The following is a 19909-nucleotide window of genomic DNA, read 5'->3' on the forward strand; positions in this document are numbered from 1 at the left end:
ATCCTACAATAGCCAATGGATTTGGTCATATTACCCTCGTAGTTTGACATTATCAGAACATCCGAAATATTTACTCATATTACAACACTTCATTCCAAATAATGCTTATTTAGACGTGTAACAACAGGTTTATCATAGAGTTTATACACCTTCCAAGAGTTAACAGCTTATACTCCTTCTGTGAGTTAACAGCTTATATTCCTTCTTTGAGTTAACAGCTTATACTCCTTCTGTATATAGGCATTTTATGGCGCATCGAAGTGAAGCAAATAATGAAGATGATGATGTTAAAAATACTACTAAAGACTCTTATAACCCAATGATTTTATTATTTTGGAATATTTCTGGTATTACGCAGAAACTAACAGACTCTGATTTTATTGAATATATTAAGTCATTTGACATAATTGGATTAACTGAGACATGGTCAAAGAATCTAGATTTAAATGATATTTTTTCTGATTATAAGAATGTTATGAAACATGCACAAAATATATCAAGCGGTGGTGGATCTTCCGGTGGTATTGTGGTTTTAATAAAGAATCATTTACTTAAATACCTGAAGTGGTTTAAAGTAACAGAAAATGCTGTTTTCGTTCTTTTCGACCGTTCGCTGTTTGGTTTTGAAAAAGATATTCTATATTCCTGTGTCTATGTACAACCGGAGTCATCGTCATGGTATGATAAATTTTCCCCTAACTGTCAAAATGGTATTAGTATATTCCAGGATTCTATATTAGAAATTATCTCATCTCTACCAGATTGTTATATCTTGTGTGGCGGAGATTTTAATGCTCGAACCGGAACGAAAGCAGATTTTGTTGAAGATGACTTATTTGAATATACAGAAAATAGAAATCATTCCTACTGGGATTTTCTTATAGATTATTTTAACTTGAAGCGTTTCTCCGCCGACAAGGTCGTTAACAACTTTGGTAAAACATTTCTTGACATGTGCTCTGTTTTTAACATTCATATACTAAATGGCCGATGTGGAAGTGACACAGAAGTTGGAGACTTTACTTTTCTTGGTCCAACTGGCACCAGTGTTATTGACTATATCATTTCTTCATCAACAATGTTTGACTATATTCTAGATTTTAGCATACAAACGAGAACTGAATCTGATCATCTTCCCATTACATTAAAACTAAAAACAGTACAACTTGAGCAATCCAACACTTCTACCAAATGTAGGAATAAGTCGTTTAAGTTCATTTGGGATAACGATAAATTAGAACAGTTTAGAGAAAATATTTTGTCAGATAACGTACAAAAATTACTAGATAAATCGATTGACTGTGCTTTCGTTAATATTGATGATAGTATAAGCTATATGACCGAGGCACTCTGTCTGGCCGCCTCTTGCATGAAGAAAACAGTTAGCCCTCCCACAACAACAACTAATAAATGGTTCGACTCTGAATGTGAAAGATTAAAATCAGACCGATGTAGAGCTCTGAATAAGTTTAGGAAATCGAAAGATAAAGAATCATACGATCAATATTGCGCTAAAAGAAATAAATATAACTCAATTTGTAAGGAAAAACGCCTTAATTATTATAAAGAGAAGCAGAGAGTAATAGAAAACAGTATATCTGATTCAAAACAATTTTGGTATGAACTCAAACACCTGAATACTAGACATGAAGCTCAAAACAACATCGAAATGAACGACTGGCTAGAACACTTTCGGACACTGTTTAACTCTTTACATAATGAAAATGACGATGTAACATGTGATAATTTCGAGAATGAAAACCCATCAGATCCGAATTCAGAGCTTACCACGGTAATACTTGATTCCCCAATTACTAGAGGTGAAATCTTAGATAGCATTAACCAATTGAAATGCAATAAATCACCAGGAATTGATAAAACGATATCTGAATTTTTTTAAATACTCAGCAGATCTTATCGTCCCGTACTTAGAATTGCTTTTTAATTTGATATTAGAAACTGGTACGTTCCCCAGATGTTGGGCAATTGGCATAATAGTTCCTATCCATAAACAAGGTAATATAAATAATCCAAATAATTACAGAGGCATAACACTACTGAGCATATTTAGTAAAACTTTCACCTTTATAATAAATAAAAGACTTGTAAACTGGGGAGACTCAATGGATAAGATCAGCGAAGCGCAAGCTGGCTTCAGACAGGGATATACGACAGTAGATAATAAGTTTATACTGCAAAGTATTATTCAAAGGTATTTAAACTCTAAAGGGGGGGGAAATTCTACGCATTATTTGTAGATTTTTCAAAAGCTTTCGATTCAATACAACGAAAAAAACTTTGGCTTCTATTTAATACCCACGGTCTCAGTGGTAAAATGAGTAAACTTTTATGCAATATGTATGAAAATGTCAAGTCTTGCATTAAAAGTAATCATAATTATTCAGAAACATTCGACTTGCAACTTGGTGTGAGACAAGGCTGTATACTAAGCCCATTTCTATTTTCCTTTTTTATAAATGAGTTAGCACGACAAATTGAAACTAATTGTGTACACGGGATTCAACTCCACCCTGATATAGTTCATATTTTCCTATTGCTATTTGCAGATGACATTGTTTTGTTCTCAAGCACGATTAATGGCTTACAGAATTAAATTAATGAACTTAAAAATTACTGCGATAAATGGAAATTAACTGTAAATAGAAAAAAAACGAAAATTGTTGTATTCAAAAATGGAGGCAAATTGTCAAAAAAGGAAAACTGGTTATATAAAGGTATGCAGCTGGAGTGTATTGGCTTTTATAAATATTTGTGACTATATTTCACCAGTGGTCTGTCATGGACGAGGCATGTCAAATATGCAGCGTTACAGGGACAAAAAGCATTAATTGGAATTATGAAACAGTTGAGTGTACTTGGTAATATTAACTACTCTTCATGCTTTAAAATTTTTGATGCCAAGGTCAGTCCAATTTTATCATATGGGGCCGAAATTTGGGGAATAACAAAATTTGACGAAATTGAAAAATCCATTTATACGCATGCAAAAAGTTCCTCGGAGTTAAAATTAACACTATTAACGCAGTGATTTATGGTGAATGCGGTAGGTACCCAATGCACATTCTTACAAGCATTAAAGTTATTAAGTACTGGCTAAAACTGCTGATTATGCCTTCAAATCGCTTACCCAAGAAGTGTTATAATATGATGTTGTTATATGATAAAGGTGGACAAAAAAACTGGGCAACTAATGTAAAAAACTTTTTACATTCTATTGGTTTTGGAATTACATGGAATACACAATATGTCGAATCACCTACGTTATTCATACAATCCTTAACGACAAGATTAAAAGATATGTATATTCAAACATAGAGTGAAAGGATATCCTTATCAAATAAATGCATGTATTATCCATTGTTTAAAAATGCCATAGTTCTTGAGTCATATCTATCCTGTGTTAATGTTAACAAGTTTAGAATAGCACTGGCACGATTCAGATGCTCTTCTCATGATTTGTTGATTGAAAGAGGCAGATATATGAATGTAAAAAGAGAAAATAGAATATGTACACTTTGTAATTTTAACGAAATAGAAGATGAATTACATTTTCTCCTAATATGTCCATTTTATGACCGGCTGCGAACAAAATATATTAAAAGATACTACTATGTCCATCCAAATGTGATAAAATTCTCCTCATTGTTAAGTAGTAAAAATCCAGTTCTTCTACAAAATATTTCAATGTTCATTTACTATGCTATGATTACCCGATCTAAATTCCTCTCAAATGTAACATAACTTTATTTACTATATATAGGCCTGTGGCCTTCTCAGTGCAAATAAAGATTATATATATACTCCTTCTGTGAGTTAACAGCTTATATTCCCAACGTGTGACAGCCTATACACGTTCGAGCCGTGTTATGCTGTATAAACTCACTTATTTATGTATGCCCCATTTTCTTAGATGAATACACCAGAAAAACATCCTTTTCGCAATAATTACTCGCAACAAACATCTTGTCAGAGTCACGTTTATTTTATTTCTTTCAGGGGAACTGTGGTGCAAGTGACAGCGGTGGTGTTCAACTTCTCATTATGTCAGATGCCGTGCTTCACTTGGTATATTTCTGACAGCTGCATAGAAAATACAATCACACATTCTGTACACGCAGCATAATGTAACGCCAGTTCGGTGAAAAAAAAACATTTTGATACACTGCAGAACAAAAGAATCTATACCCAAACCAAATTTGTTACAATTTGGATACAAATAATTTCCAAATGTAGAAAACAACATCATAGGCATGCAAGACCTGAGTGCAACCGAAAATTGTGCTTTAGTTTTTAATTCCTTGTAAACTGTCTTTATCAAAAACATTAGAAATACATTGGCAGCATTATCAGATTATCCACATGGGCCACAGTTTTCGTCAATGGTCAAGAGATTAACATTAATATGCAATGTTTCCTGTCAGAACAGAGAGAGAGAGAGAATATTGGCAATATGCCGCAGTTTTTAGACATCAGTTTAGAAACCACGTGGTTGATGTCATGATGGTGTGCGTGCCCACGTGACACTTCGGCATATTGTCACAAGATTCTACAGACGTATTCGAGCCTGTTAACCGTTCAAGACATTATGTGGACGTCAATATCAACGTGAAATACTCCGGTGGGGACGAGCAGAGAGTCGTGTTGCAGCCCTTGTCCACGGATGGTAGACTGTGTATATCATCGTCTCACTGGTTGCTGTGTCCAGAAAACAGCGGACTGAAGTAGGTCAAGTTCTGTGAATATGCGGAATATGTTGTGATGAACGCTGATTATCACTGAACAACGTTACCAGGAAAGTCTACTGTACGTCGCTACTTAGGGCAGCATTTTTATTTTTTGTGTTTCTCTTCGCCCGACCGACCGTACCCTTCGAATTTTATTCCCACCCCCCAAACAACATGTTTTATTCCAACACCGCCGACTCGAACCTAAAACGTACTGCCTCGTCATATAACATGTTTATCTTATAATCAGACGCCGTCACAAGTCCAAAGAACGCGAGAAATGGTAAGAAAATTATTAAGCCTGGGTTTTGTTTATTTAATTCCTTTTTTATTTCGTTTTTTTTTTGTTGGGGGTGGGGGTGGGGGGTTGTCCCGTCCGACCGACCGACTCATGTTCAGAATTTTGTGGCTATGTGAAACACATAAAATAAAAAATGTGGCCCTTATAACAGAACCCGCGGATCACATGCATCACGTACATGTCAGTAACATAAACGTTTTACCTGCCGGTTATCCTGACGTGTATAGCCAAGAGGACACCACTGGGGCCGCCTTTAACGTCAGACTTAAACACGACCTGAAACAGACACGAATGGCACCAACACCAACACAGAATGATGTGTTCTGACAGCTAACGAATGTCTACAAGTGGCGTGCACTCGTGTCTTGAAATACATGGGGGACACTCACAATATATTAACGAACATAAATATCAACTTTCAAAATTATTATAATTAACTTTTACTTTTAAAGTTGCTGCTGTAAACGTATATTTGTAAAATCTCTTTTGTCAATCCTGATATAGTTTTGTAGAGTTTCTTTTAATCGTCAGTATACATTCCTCGAACCAAAGTAAAAGCAATAGGTTGATCGTCAAAAAGGTACAGCTAGGTTCATGAATGTGAATTCATCTCCTGAGACCAATTGGCGCCGTATCCGTTAAATCAGCATATAGTAGAAGTACTAAGAGACAGCTCCCAGTAAATGGGAGATTGTGTAATGGCAGAACAATGTCGCGCTTGTCACAACACATGGAATAAATCCGTCTCGCTAGCATTAATGTTTTATTGAACAGCCATGTCTGGTCGTAACTCCTGCATGAACGGCGGACGTTTACGAGAACAGTCGAGTCATGGGTGGCATCTGTAACATAGTTTCTTGACGCCACTCATCTCGGCGATCATTCTGCGGGAGAACACTGGAAAACTGTCAATGCTTGTTTAAATATATGACAGTTCTGCCGATCTTACGGTGCTAAAGAAAACACATATAAGTTTCTCTGTCGATATTTCTCCGTCGATATTTCTGAGAAGGCTTAACACTTGTAATCTTTCGGCTCTGTTGGTATGGGAGATCGCTCGTATGGGTGTCAGTGGTTCTTAAAAGACCATATCCATAGCTTTGTCGTTTCCGGTTTGTTGATAGCGATCAATATATATAGGTGTAACTTTGTCCAGTGTTTTTATTGCCCCTTTACCCTAATTACAGCTGGGCGGCCAGTAGATAATCTGGACATTGCTCATCATTTCATCTTCATGTAATATTGTCAGTAATCATGTAAGCAATGGCCTGGACACATGACATGAACCACAACCATTCTGTAATCATACGAACTCTCTGTTCTCTCAAGCTGACCAACCGCTTGATGAAACCACGTGATCTGATTCCGGGATGAGGTAGTAGGTATTGGCCCAATATTATAGCCGTATGAAATAGAAGGCGTTGTTGATTACAGCATCATAACGCTCACTGTTTTCTCTGACGCACAAATATTCTCTTTATCTCCGTAAGAAATATGAGTTTCTGAAAGCTGTTTTGCGCCAACCTTGCCAAAATGAAAGTATACATAGATAATACAGGTGGAAAATTGAGATTTCACCTTTGTAAAGACATTTTAGTTCAAGATACACCAGTGGTCTAAATACAAGTGACAAAATCCTGTCATAGGAACTCTCTGATACAAGCAGGGTCCATTGTACGATTTCGAATATCTAAAAATGATAATTAGTCACCTGAAGTAAAATGTGAGGATGCAGTCATACAGAGCGAGTAAACTGTGCCAAAAGCCGACAATGAGTTCGAATCCCAGATTCGTCCTGATAATAGACAATATTCGCGAACACCTGGTCTCATCACTATTTCACAGTGATTCATAAACACGTGCTCTGTCATCGTATCGCATGGTGACAATCACTGGATTGTCTGGTTCAGATCCGATTTGTTTACAAACAACATCGTACAGCTGTAATACTGCTGAAACAAATATCTATCCTTATTTCCTATTCCGTTGTTCTGGGTTTCACGGTAATTACTTTATGAAGCGATGTGTATCCCATCTCACACACTCACCATCACGGAAACCGGAGAACACGTGTTTGCAATTTGTTGCTACTTGATAATGTGTCTACGGGGATTGCGAATCAGTCATTTTCACTGTAAATGATATCGAATTTATACTAAGTCTTGAAAATAACTTGGAATAATACTCTTTCCGAAATTATTAATTTCCCCGATTTGACGTCTATTTGAAATAGTTTTTTTAAAGAATATATAGTAAAATACTCCTTGCGGCAAGGACATTTGAAAGTGATGTTATATTTGATGCCAGTAGTTCAGCTTCGTCGACTGCTGTATAGACTTTCACTATAGACTTTCACTATAGACTTTCAGCATAGACTTTCGGCATAGACTTTCACTACACACTTTCAGTATAGACTTTCACTATAGACTTTCATTATACACTTTCAGTATAGACTTTCACTATACACTTTCACTATACACTTTCAGCATAGACTTTCACTGTACACTTTCAGCATAGACTCTTACTATAGACTTTCACTACAGACTTTCAGTGTAGACTTTCACTATAGACTTTTACTATAGACTTTCACTATAGACTTTCAGCAGCCGCCCGCTGCCGGACCTGTCTGTTCTTGGCATTTTCATATTGTAGAAGATTATTAAAAAGGTTAAATGTCTCCTCCCAGGACACACACATTTTGGGCAGATGTGCCTATATTGCATTTTCTAATAGCAAATAAAAGCGAAGAAACTTTTCCGTTATCGCATCAAATATTTAAAAAAAAGTTAAATACCAAATAGGGACCCCAAACCCAAACAGAATGACAAAGGACATCATCCCTGCACCGATACGCCAAGGATGAATGGAAGTGCGGATGCTGATATTAAAAAAAGATAGTGAATTGCATTGGCCATGGTGCTTTACAGAACAGATTACATCTCGAGGAAGCTCGATTTGTGTATGATTTTATCAGTGAGAACCAAACATAAAGACTGGAGTAATTATTGTGTGATAAATGTTAAAAGTCACAAAATGTTGTATACTTTTTGACGGCCAAATAAAACAGCTTCTTCTTGGTGACAATATGTCGTGATTAGAACTCTCAATCGCTGTATCATGTTGTTCACTGTTTGTTTCGTAATGTAATGTGACCGCCTCCGTGGTGTAGTGGTTAGAGCGTCAGCCCGGAGAGCGGAAGATCGCGGGTTCGATCCCCGACCGCATCATACCAAAAGACGTTAAAATATGGTACTTGTTGGCCCCTGCCTGGCGCTCGGCATTAATGGGTACAACAAGGACTGGCAGGCTCGGAGTCAGTATATGTCTGAGTTGGTTATTCATGCGTCACTGCGGCATGGTATCTCAGAGTCCTAGCACTATAAAACCAGCTGAAGTCTGGGTTAGTACAAGCAGCCGCACATTTCAATCAATCTTTATTTTATAAACAGGCCTGTAGTACATTTAGAGTTTACATGAGTAGATAGATATCATTTATACATTCTTTTCTGTAACAATACGTTTTCTTAATCTCATAGCGAAATAGATGTACATTGCCAGATTCTGTAATATTGATGTGGTAGTATCTGTTAATAGTGAAATTAATGTTCTTACACTTGGATGCTTATAATAGTATGGCTTTAGGTATTTTGTTCGTAGAGTCGTATAAACAGGACAGATTAGAAGAAAATGTAGTTCATCCTCAACAGTACTCATATTACATAACTGACATATTCTGATTTCTCTTTGTATACCTGCATACCTGCCAGTTTCAATAAATAATTCATGGGAAGAGCAACGAAAACGAGAGAGCTATACGGAACTTCTTTACGCCGATTTTTGCTAAATAGTCTTCAAAACGTATGTCCGATTTCCATTGGTTATAGTATAAACATTTTGTGGATAGAAGTAGTGATTCCGACCAAGACTGGAAATAGATATCTTTCATTCTTTGTGTAAATGATATGATAAAATTGGTATGCAACTGAACATTGTGATCACACCACACATAACCATAACCAGTTTTGTACAACAACTCCCTAATATCACTCACCCAATTCCTTTTCCCATTTTCGTCATACAATTTCATCATATCATAACATTTTTTCGGAAACCTATGGCATGGCATATGCAGTAATCTTACCCAATACTTTATGGCTTTAATGGAAGAGTATATAAACAAGGGGAATCTACCTAATTCTCCGTAAACCATCCTATTACATGTGTTCGGTTTTACTCCAAGAAACTTCTTGCATGCATATAAATGAACTCTTTCAATACTGTCATATTGTTGTAATCCCCATATTTAAGAGCCATATAGAAGTATTGGACTTATCTTCATTTCGAATATTTTAAAGAATGTGTTAAAGGACATTTCACCCAACGATCTCATATTTTTACAAACACCGATTAGGATTTTCAAGGCTTGTGCTGACGCTTGTTTTGTGTGTTTGGACAAGGAAAGGCTATTACAAAAATATACACCAAGATACTTATAAACACTGGTAGTTTTGAGTAGTTGCCCTTTATAATACCATTTTTCTAATTTAGAGAGTTTTCCACCTTTCTTAAAGACGATAATTTTGGTTTTGTCTCTGTTTACACACAATTTATATTGGTCAGAAAATGTTTCTAATTCATCTATTTGTTTCTGTAAACCGCTAACAGTACTAGAGAATAGTACAATATCATCGGCAAAGAGTAACAGAAATAGTTGTATTGTATCTGGGTGTAGTTGAATCCCATTCGTACATGTGTCACATATTTGTATTGTTAATTCATTAATGAAAAACGTAAAAAGGAAAGGGCTAAAAATACAGCCTTGTCTAACACCTAGTTCACTAATGAAAGGTTCAGATAAGTCATGCGGATTCCTTACACACACTTTAACATTTTCGTATATACTCTTCAACATTTTATTCATTTTACTACTAAGACCGTGCGATTGTAGAAGTCTCCATAGTTTATCCCGCTGCACAGAATCGAAAGCCTTTGCAAAATCAACGAATAGTGCGTAGAACTTTCCACCTTTTGAGCTGAGATATCTTTGTATTAGGCTATACAGTATAAAGATATTATCTGTTGTTGTATATCCCTCCCTAAAGCCCGCTTGATCCTCGTATATCTGATCCATGACGTCAGTCCATTTAACTAATCTTTTGTTGATAATGTAAGTAAATAACTTGCCAAATATACTAAGTACAGTTATTCCACGGTAGTTATTGCTATCTTTAGGGTCACCCTGTTTATAGACTGGAACAAGAATACCAACTGACCAAGATTCAGGAAAGTTCCCAGTGTCGACGATAATATTGAAAATAAGCTCGAGATATGGAAGTAAAAGATCAGATGAATGTTTGAAAAATTCCGGGAGGATGTTGTCTAATCCTGGTGACTTATTACACTTTAGATGTTGTATACTGTTAAGTATTTCATCTCTACTTATTGGGGCATCCAATATGTCGGGGGCTACACCTGTTATATGAGTAGACTCAGTATCGTTCACATAGTCTTGTCTATTTGGATCTGGGTTGTTATCAGAGGTAGAGAATAATGACTGAAAGTAATTGAACCATTCGTCGATTTCAATGTTGTTATTTTGGCTTTTCTTAGGATTTAGTGTCTTAAGTTCATACCAGAATTTTTTGGCATCATTTATATTATTTTCTAGGTTTTTTCTTTTCTGTTCCATAAATGCCTTTCTCTTTTCCTTGCAGGTTGTATTATATCTGTTTCTAGCTTTGTGATATCTCTCCAGGGATTGCAAGGTTTTATCTTTTCGGAAGGAGTTAAGAAATTTACACCGTTCTTTTTTTAAATGATTACATTCTTCATCATACCAGATATTCGTATTATGTTTTTCTGAAAAGGGGCGTATCCGTCTTTTCATATCAAAAGCAGCTAGACACAATGCTTCTACGACATAATCTACACATTGACTTATAACATTGAATGCTACATCAACAGATGTATCAAATAAGTCTTGTATATCATCCGATAGTAGATTATTTCTGAATTGCGACAACATGTTGCTATTCCAAACAAATTTGTATGCTTCATGATCAGATTTATATTTACCACTCATAGTCTTTGGCTGTACTGGTGGGTGATGCGCACGTAAATCTAAGGTTAACGGGAGGTGAGAGGACTCTGCTTTAGTAGGTATAGCAAAATCTAGCACTTTGTCAAATAAATGTGCAGAAGCTAAGACATAGTCTATGACGCTTGTGCCATTTGTACCTATAAATGTAAAATCCCCTACTTTAAAATCTTTACCACATCTGCCATTCACAATATGTATATTTAAAATGCTACATAAATCTAAGAGGCATCTACCGAAATGGTTGACGACTTTGTCACAGGAGAACCGTTCCAGGTTAAAATGATCCAATATGAAATCCCACATGGAATGATCTTTACTTTCCGTATGATATATTATGTCATCATCAACAAAGTCGGGAAGCGTAGCTGTCCGAGCATTAAAATCACCCCCACAAAGCAAGTATATATCTGGTAGATCAGACATTTTATCCAACAGTTTCTCCTGGAAAAGTGAAATACCATTTTTACAATGTCCACTAAATTTCTCATAGCAAGATGATCCCTCTGGTTGTATATACACACAGCTATATAAACGATCTCTATACATACACACGCATGCACGTCGTCATATGAGCGAAATATTCTCAAGCACGACGTAAAACCCAATTTCACCTCACGTAATGTAATGTACATGTATATTGTTACGTCACACACATTTAAGAAAACTGGCGACGTCCATCAACCATTTGTCCATGGACCAGCTCACTACGCCCGTCTACCCTTTCTCCAGACAAAAGTGACCCATCTACACTCACAGCTATCACACGCAGGCCTTTAAAAGCAACGCAAACAAAATCTCTTTTTCAGTTTCGCTTGAGTCTTTTCCAACTAAGATATAAGCAGAGATATTGTCACAACAGGCAACTGTGAATCCTTCTGGTCACCTGCATTTGACAGATAACGTATGGCCTGACTTGATTAGGGAAAACTATGAAGTAGTGCTGCTTGGCTGGCTAACTGTAATCGTGGTCTGGACCACCAGAGATCCAAGTCACTGGTGTACGATAACTCGCAGACACGGAAGTCATGCTACCGAGTTCCCCCTCGTCCAGGCTCTCCAACCAAGATGAGGTTCCGAGGATATGTTTGATCGAGAATACCACCAACTTCCACACCGAAACGAAGTAAAAAATAACAGGTTCGTCTTAGGTTATTCCATCGGCTTAGATTATTAATCTCCTTCAACGCAAGATAACTTTTTGTTCTTCGTGAATCGGTTTCTGATAGTCCTGTATCAGAGACCAATTTCTTTTTCCCGGGTAAACCAATGGTAATTTGCCATGGGGTTTGACATTCCGCCATTCCTCAAACAGGATAGGGTATTTTTCCAGTGACTGATCAATGAGTACTACTGTGAAAATAACGTTTCAAATTGTCATTTCCTAAATGTGTTTGAGATAATTCTTTACATCTGCCAGAGTTGCCCACGGTGTGAGACCAGAAGAGAAGATGAGACATAATTTTGTTATCAAGAAGCAAACATTGTTTTAGGAATACGATAGAGTGTTTATTGTAACAAGGGAATCTCCATACCTAAAACACGCTAACGCTAAATCTTAATCTTGAACATGCTCATTACACAGACTCACAGTTGTGGGGACATTCGTCTGTTTTGTGGGTCCACGCTTTATATGAATATGTCGGTTTTGAATGTTTAAAGGTCACATGCAACCAAAAAATCAAACATTATTAAAACACAATTATCATTTCTTCATGACATATAATATGCATTGCTGATTATGAAAAAACAAATAAACAAAATTATAAGCGTATAATCGCAAATCAAAAGTGCAATATTTTGTACTTGGGTTTACCTCTCTCGAAACGAAGCAGCCGGGATACCGAACCCAGTCAGAGCGGGTGGGTGTGCACTCAAGTGTAGCGGCTGGTTCATTAGCAGATGCCGCCTTCACGGCTCATTGTGTGTGTATTTATAGAGATGTTGGGTTTTGTAAATACATGATCAGTTTTTGTGTATAACATTTTGCAATCAACAGACATCATAAGATGTCATGTGTTCAAGTATCACACCTGCCTGTCTGTGTAATTACATAATGTGACAGAGACAGAACTAGGGCCATAAATCAATGTGTTTTGTTTATGGTGTATAGCCTGATTGGTGTTAAGTTCAAATTGCATGTGGTCAGTGATCGCAGTTGTGTATTGAATATTGTCATTAGCAGACAGGCAGGCAGACACACAGGTGTCAATAAAACAAGACATTGAGTTTTGTCTGTGACAACGACATATCTATATCACAGTTAGAAATTGGGTCAACGCTAAATAATGACATTGCTTATAAGTATCCAACTGAGAAAGTGACTCGGTAAGAAGAATGTGTGGTGAAATAGACAATGAAATTATATAAACAGTTTATTTACTGTCATAACATATAAAAAGCTCGCGCCCGTGAGATATCAACAAAACATTATGAAAATAGCTCACACCAAAGCCTTCACCGAGTATTCACCAGACAGCCCGCTTCCAAGTTGCGCGAACCTATTTCACTGCGCAGTCCCCATGGTCCCTAGTATGGTGATCTACCTTCAGTTGTTTGTGATCAATAGCCTGTTTTTTATATTGTGTCGTCTTGTATAGTTCAAATGTTTTAGATTTAGTTACTAGTTTTATATCTATATCTGTGATAATCTAGTTATTTTACTGTCCTTCGTCGGCAGAATTTTATAATTTCACTTAAATTGTCGATATATTTATAACTTGCTTTAGTCACGATATGGCTGAAATATTGCCGATGTGACTTAAAATCTTAACTCATTCACTATTTCACTGCGCACATGCTATGAGCGCAGCCCAGCTGTTGAAACCCGTATTCCCCAGAAAAGTCTGGGGAAATTTACTGAAACGTTTGAACTCCGATTTCGCGCGTTATTTTTTCATCGCGTTATTTTTCAACTTTATAACTTGAATTTGTATTTTTGATGATTTGTTTCGGTAAGTCCATACCGAAAGGTATCAGAATCTGCAAAGTTGTGTTTTACGTTGCATGTGACCTTTAACATTTCATGACGCCTACGCTCCTATGTTCATTCCTCACAGGTATTCTCATAATAGCCTCACTTCACACCTACCAAAGGATCACTGCAATCTTACAATTAAAGTAGAATTATGTTGTTGGTGCATTTTGACATACCAGTTTTGTGGATTACTCAACGGAATATTCGGCTGAAGGTTACATATTTAGGAACAATCAAGGTTCCACCACCATCACTTCTAAAAGTCTTTCAAAGCGTCAAATGTTTGGCAAGTACGTTTATAATAAGTGAAGTAATTTGACGTAAGCTATAGTCAGAACTTTCCAAATGACTGAAGTATATGAGATGTTCTAAGATGTGAGCTACAGGTTTAGAACTTGCGCGACATAATGTAGTTAGTTTATCTTGATTAGACGGTCGGTGACCCATTCTCTTGTCACATTTGTCTGGCGCCTTTCCTACTTGTTCCAGGGGCGTATTTTAATGTCAGTGTTAAGGAAGATTCATAGTACAATAGTACAATGCCCTGTGTACAGCCGAAAGGCACCTATTTCTTGTTATGTCGCCTTTCGCTGACAAACGTCTAGTATCCGTGTGTGAAGGTAGGCGATGGGGGATTGTTATGTTGTGTTAAGTAGTGTTACAAGAAAGCCTTTTGTACTATTGTGTAAATGTATTATCAGAAGATTGTCCAAGTATAGACTAGCCTGATGGCCAATAATGCATCTGGTGGCATTTCTTCTGGAAAGTGCAAAACGAAACCAATGTATAATATCTGATTGCAAGACATGACATTTCTATAACAGTAGTCTTGTACTCGAAGAAGTTATCTCGTCGACCCTGTGGATGTATAGTCACAGTGGTGTCCATTCATTAGGGGGGTTGTGATGTGCTATTTTTAGACTTTTTCCTGATTTAGACAGAATGATCTGGAAAGGGCTGAAAGGAAAGGTGCTTTCACACCTAGTTTTTTCCAGAACTTCGCGGTTAAATTTTGTTTCAACTTGGGAACTTTCTAGAGAACAAATCAATGCTCAAAAAGCCTCATCAGGTTCAACTGGCCAAATATATAAAAACCTTGACATCAAATTTCGTATGATTAAGGCCGATGTCAAGATAACAAGTGTTTTGATCACAATCCTGGTCGAGGAACGAATTTTGGATGATGACGCTTGGGCCTTAATTGAAGAGAAAACGGTTGTTTTGGCTTGTAGGAAACGTAGAAATTGAGGAAGAGAAAAATACGGAAAAGGCAGTTGGAAATGGAACTTGAAAAAGAAAACATTATTATATTTCAAGTTGAAAAACAAAAAGAAGGGAGTGAATTTAGAATAAGAATAAAACAGACTGATTTACAAAATAATCGGTCTCACAGTTATGCAATAAGTCATAGACCGTTTGATCTTTTGGGGCAGATTAGATTTGTTACGTGTCTGAACATGATGTTGAAAATTTGATTTTCGCATTTCGGAAAGGTGGTTAATTTGAAACGGCCTCAAAGTCAGTGAACCATGTCCTTGAAAAGCGTAGGTAAGGAAGTTTACTTGCCCTCACCTAATGATACGAATTCTGGTTATCAGACTGTTACGGCTGCAGTGTTGAAGGCTTACGAGATGGTTCCGGAAGTTTCACGCAAACGTTTAGGTCAGCTTAGAAAAGGGATGGGACTTCTTTTGTTGATTTTGATAGAGACAAGGAAACTTTGTTTGATAGGTGGTGTACTTCAAACGAGGTCAGTGGATTTAAGCAGTGCGTCTCAAGAGACATTCGGACTTGTCTTTAAGAGCTGAAAGTTGATTAGTTGCACAGGCTGCTACTGTGTCAGATGATAGTTCACTAACTCATAGAGTTAATCTTAGGCAATCAATATTGCAGACAGTTCTCGGGGAAATAAACCAATAAATGGTAGTTCTACTTCCCCCAGATCTCGTTCAAACATTTCAAATTCTGGGTTTGAGTTTGTTGATAAAAGGTCAAGTTCTACTCCTGTTGGTTCTTAAGATGTTTCTGGGTTTTCGTCAGACCCTACTTGTAAATATTGCCATAAGCCAGGACATATCATTTCTGACACCTGAAAAACACTCATACTCCAATTGTTAATTTCGTTGTACATTTAAATTTATTGGACCCTGTCAAACGACGCCTCAAATTTTCATCAAAAGTGACAGCGACACCGATTTAAACATGCTGTTGTGGACTGTCCATAACGTTACCACCAGTGACAGTGGGGCTCGGCTGGAATGTATTGAAGTTCCAGATTTAATCAGATACAAAAGAATGAATCAATATTGTAAAGTACTATCTTAAAGGTTTGAATATGTACCGAACGCATAGCCCCATTTCTCGGCGAAAGGATTTACTCTAAAGAAGATGAAGTGTTATTTGTTTAGCTATACATGAATAAGGATTACATGGCATCCGGCATCCCCATGGGCACTACCAACTGTGCTCCCTCTCTGGCGGATCAGCACATGAATCAGAATTTCTGTTGAATTGAATATTTCTCGAGATTTTCATGAATAAATGATGTAATAGGTTTGAGTTGTTTTACAAAACAATATTTACCTAATAATATAAATTTATAAGCATTTGTGTTGCGAAATTTTGAAAACCTCAAAGTGTATTCCGTGATACTTTGAATAGCCTGGCGTGATCATCTTCTCGTAGTATTTGAAGTGTAATGTACATGAATAAGCATACCTGCTGAATCTGAAATAAAGTAATTTGGAATGACTATTAAGCCGTATATTGCTAAAGTCAAGTCTATTATTTGTCGTAAACCGTTAGCCACGCAGTTTACTCCGTACGCAGTAGGTGGTGATTTGGCCAGGATATTAAATATAGTAGATCAACTTCAAAGCTACTTACATGTATTCATGATGAACAATCTCAATAAATAGAAGATTTAGTTCCAAATGTAACCCTAACGTTGTAGTATATCAATAATGAATATACTAAGGCACACATTTGTCTTACATTTACATTGATATTCAGAGACAGCGTATCAATACAGGGTATGTGATTAAGCGCCCTCCAAAATACCCGCTTTACTTGAACCTACATCAGATGTGTAGGCCTAACGGTGTCGAGTTAAAGACTTAGATTTAGTAGTTTATCTTTGCTGGCGTGTATCAACTGTTTCTCTAACCTGAGGCAAGTTTTACACCGAGATACACTTCTCATATTAAATCTTTTCTTTTAAAAGCTCTCACCATGTTACATAAATGTGACGAGAGTGAATTGTATCAGATGAGGCAGTGAGGTGCCATCTGGTTTCCTATCTGTTGTTTCATGTCAAGGTCGTCAGGTTTACGAGCTTAGTTAAACTAAATTAATGAGATAACAAAAAGATGAACATATTGCACACTGAAAATGATGAAGTTTATTTAGATAGTACCTTATGTAAACTGTGTATAATAGTCTTGTAGATGATTGATGATGTTTGCTGTACCAACCGTTCTCCTTGACCCCGATCTTCATATTTCATATATCCTTAATCATCTTTCACACATTAATGATAATGCGGCGACCGAGTTCCATCTCCACTCTGCTAATAACTAAATGATTATTTGCTGCTAAATCCTCATCCGAAATGTAGGACTAGATGATTACAGAACCAATCTGTTTGCCTTTGTCGTATGATGGAGCACAGTTCCTGATTGAACTTAACAGAGAGAGTTACACTGTTGGTATCAGTGTAAGATAGCCACACAGAAGGATGCATCTAACTGGATATGGACAAAACAAACCAGTGGTTGATAATATAATCACATGTCAAGAAAGTAACATTTGTCATCGCCTTTTACATTAGATGCAGTTGATATTTCGGATAATTTCTGAAATGGAAGCGACATAACTTCTACATGTAGAGAGACAGCTACGGACCTCTCGATATTGGAGGAGTTTTGTTTGAGGAAACATCGTGCTGTTCCACTTCTCCAAACATGTTGTTCAGAAAGTACTATCAACATATAGATCCCCTGAATCTGCCCAGGATATACATGCGGAAGTATATAAGAATGGCGAGGTTGTGAACTAGTAACAAGATTATGTTTCAAACGCCGTAAATGCACAGACCATTAAAGTAAAGATAGATGGCAGATATTAACTGTGACAATGAAATACGCAAACGTGATTGAAATGTTGATACTTTCAAAAGTCGTGCCACATGTAACAGTGCTGACTCTCACAGCTGTCCCCACAGGAAGCCACTGTAATACTACATGTGGGTGACTGGCAGGCATACTTCCAGGTCACAACCTGCATTAAAATCCCACGCATGAAGCAGACAGAATGTTATTAGAAAACAGGCTTAACGGGGATTGAAGCAGCTTACTCTTGATCTGAGAGGCAGCGAATTTAACGAACAGAAATTCGGAATTTGACACCAGTGCGTTTGTAGGTTAATGAGACTATAGATGCATCTTATGCACATAATTTTGTTATGATTGTAAATTGGGTTTTTTTTAAATTATGTCACGGAAACTCATTAATGAATGCTCCTGAAAAATTGTCTCAAATAAAGACAGAGTATATTTAGGTTTTATAGTTGAAACTTGTCGACTTCCTACTTGAAACAAGAAATAACATGGAAATATGTGAAACCAAAGAATGCTATGCAATTAACATTTGCATTAAGAATGTGTATTATGTCTGGCAAGCACCACAAAGCCACTAGGGTGTGAGGTGATGGAGTTTTATTACATAGGTTGCAATAAAGAACAGGAGCCTGAAACATGGTAGAATAACAATAGAAGTTTACAGCAATTCACGAATCACATCACATGTTATAGATATACTTTAGACGTTGCATGCATATAATGCATATACAATATGATATATAGATTCACTTAGATATATAGAAATACTTAATTAAATACACACACGTATATGTATGTATATAATATATAAGAAACAAGTGATTTCTGCATATTATAAAACTAATCATAAATACTGTTGCCAACATATTACCATGACAACTTCACAGATTAATGAATAATACCCATGGTAACACACATTACCTTATGATGCACATGAATGATACACATGTATTAATTATACTACATAGCACAGATACTTTGGTATGACCTGAGTTGCTGCATGCACAGGCGACACAGCCAGTGTCTTCGTCTGCAGGATGGATAAATAACGTATGCAGATAATGATATTTACTACAAATGATTAAAAGGTGAGGTGAGGTGAAATTGGGTTTAACGCCGTGCTTGAAAATATTTCGCTCATATGACGACGTGCATGCGTGTGCATGTGTATGTGCGGCTGCTTGTACTAGCCCAGACTTAAGCTGGTTTTATAGTGCTAGCTCACTGAGATACCATGCCACAGTGAAGCATGAATACCCCACTCAGACACAGTATACTGACTCCGAGCCGACCAGTCCTTGTTGTACCCATTAATGCCGAGCGCCAGGCAGGGACCAACAAGTACCATATTTTAACGTTTTTTGGTATGACGCGGTCGGGGATCGAACCCGCGACCTTCCACTCTCCGGGCGGACGATCTAACCACTACACCACGGAGGCGGTCAAATGATTAAAAGAGTAACTATGGTAAAACCTAACAGTAATGCTGAAATAGATTATACTTGAGATAACATTGATGTTTAGATGGCTAATGTTGAGTGTTGAGTATAAAATAATTCATAAAATTGTTAGATTTAGTTTTTTATGAGCTTGTATGTCTCATTAAAATATGACAATCAACTTTAAAAGATTCACATGTATATTCACAACACAAAGTTGACTCTGCCACAA

The sequence above is a fragment of the Haliotis rubra genome, unplaced genomic scaffold (assembly GCF_003918875.1).
Source record: "Haliotis rubra isolate DU_JTF1 unplaced genomic scaffold, ASM391887v1 Scf114, whole genome shotgun sequence".
NCBI classification, from domain to species: domain Eukaryota; kingdom Metazoa; phylum Mollusca; class Gastropoda; order Lepetellida; family Haliotidae; genus Haliotis; species Haliotis rubra.